Here is a 2500-nt window from a genome sequence, read left to right as displayed (position 1 = left end):
CTCTGTTCACAGAGAAATGATGACACTTTTATTATACTGCGACTGTCCCTCCGTTATGCTGTCCCCCAACCCCTTGTTACTGTCCTGTACCATTTCTCTGAATATTCATTTCCTTTTTTCGCCTACCCTGTGGTGGAGGATAGAATGCTGCCACCAAGTCTTCCCACTTGAATCGTAAGAGGCGAGAAAAACGGGACGGGGATTAGGACTAGGCATCCTTCTCCCTGTAGCCCCACAGGGGACATTCCTAAAAAAAGTAAAGGCATAAGAGGGTCTAGGAGTTTTCCAACCAGTACCCTAAGGTTTGGGTCTTTTAATGTGCGCGAATGTAGTACAGATAAGAGTAAAATAAAAGAGATAGACAGTATGTTTTTGAGAAGAAAGATGGATGTGTTGGCTTTGAGTGAAACTAAGTTGAGAGGGAGGGTTTCACCCCCATCACTTTCAGTTCCCGTGTCTCTCTCCATAATTACTGGTTTAACTCTGTTTACTGTTCTCTTATATTGTTTTGTATTTCTCCTCACACTTCCAATTTCTTTCCATCACTTAAGTTTGTCTTTTACCATATCTTATTTTAAACAGTAAGTAATGTTTCTTGATGGGGTGAATTAAACGTAGTTAAATTTTCTCTTCATTTCTTCCGAATATTACAGTTGACTTGTCACTTTACACCAAAGGATTCTTATCTAGGATACTCAATCCATTCACTAATTCACTTCTCCTCCGACGTCACTATCTTATCCATCCAATGATCTTTACTTTTACAAATAAGTGCCTCCCCCAAGGGCCTGACTTTTCTCCCGTGTACTAATACTTTTTTCTACTCCTCCACCCCTCTTCAACCAGAAAGACTGTTACAACGTCTTAAGCAATATTACTTACACAAGCAATCTCGACATCAAAGTGGAATGGTTTAGTTTACATATTGTCACATCAGCATTAGAATATGTCCCCTAGCGGTTGTTTATAAAATTTAGACGGTGAGCAAGACTATGCAACTTCTTTCCGGCTTGTGTTTAATAAACATCCTCCATATAAAATTTAAATCCTTGCTACCTACCCCTCTATCTACCTTACTTGTCTACTTTTATCTACCAGCCTCTTACAGAGGGGCGAGTGTGAGTTTGGGAGTGTAGTAGGGAAGTTCTCAGGAGTGAAGAGACGACGAGAGAGAGAATGGGTGGCTATACTAGTAAGTGAAGAGATAGTTAAACGTGTAGTGGAGTGGAAGGAGATTTCTTCAAGGTTAATGTGGATGAAGGTGAAACTGGGAAAACAGATGTGGGTTTTTGTAAGTGCATATTGGCCTGGTAGTGAGAAGAGTGTTGAGGAAAGGGAGGCTTTTTGGATAGATTTAAATGAGTGCATAGAGGGGTTAGGGAGAAACATCAATGTAGTAGTATTGGGAGACCAAAATGCTAGGGTAGAAAATGAACGAATAAGCGGAGTGGTTGGGAAATGTGGAGTTCCAGAAAAGAATTGTAGTGGAGAGTTGATGGAGGAGATGTGTCTCGAAAGGGAGTTGATGATAGCAAATACAGTGTTTAGGAAGAAAGTCAAGCATAAGTACACATGGGAGAGGGTGGTGGATGGAAGGGTGGTACATAGAGCGTTAATGGACTAGGTAATGGTAGATGTGAGTATAATAGGAAGGGTTAAGGATGTGTATGTCAAAAACCACAAAGAAAAATATAATAAATAGGATTATAAATTACTACAGAAAGGCTTAAATAAAATCCTTTTACGGAGCAGGAATTGGAAGGTAAATTTCGATACAAAAAAAAAGGGAACATTGATATTTGGTAAAAGAGAAAAGAGACCAACGGAAAGATATAAAATAAAAGACGAAATGCAAAAGATGGAAATAATTTAGAGATCTTATTTAGATATGAGCTGTCAAAGAAAATAACAGAGGAATTTATAATTTCCTGATGGCACGAGATTTATGTTTTATCAAATGGATGGGGATATGACAGAAAATGATTCAGACTCTAATTCGTCCTAAACTGGAATATTCAGTATTTGTGCGGTCACCATACCGAATGTAAGATACAAGAAAAATATAGAGCGATCCCAAGATTACGGTAGAGGGTAAGACATATGAGGAAAGTATGTAAAACTGGGACCTCGCACACTAGAAGGTTGAAAACAGAGAAAAAATGAAAACAGTTGAGAAAATGAAAACACAGGTGAAATGCGAGAACAGGCCGTGATAGTGATATTTAGATCATAGCAACGTATAGAAAAATATAGAAAGAGATGACTTACGGAGAGAGAAGAAAGTAGTCCAAATAGAAATTTTAAAAATTAAAATTGCTCAAGAGATATTAGGAAGTATACCTTTCCACAGAGGTGAAACAAGTTAGATGAAATATTACCGAAGCCAACAAAATGAATATATGAAAGACACAGTTTGATAAATGGAGGTATAGAGACGAGACCCAAAGAGTAGTTTCAACCTCTTATATTGTTAGATGATTAACCACACACACATACGCAC

The sequence above is a fragment of the Oratosquilla oratoria genome, chromosome 2 (assembly GCF_046742065.1).
Source record: "Oratosquilla oratoria isolate Oo_2021 chromosome 2, ASM4674206v1, whole genome shotgun sequence".
Lineage (NCBI taxonomy): Eukaryota > Metazoa > Arthropoda > Malacostraca > Stomatopoda > Squillidae > Oratosquilla > Oratosquilla oratoria.
Note: the sequence above shows the minus strand (reverse complement) of the source record.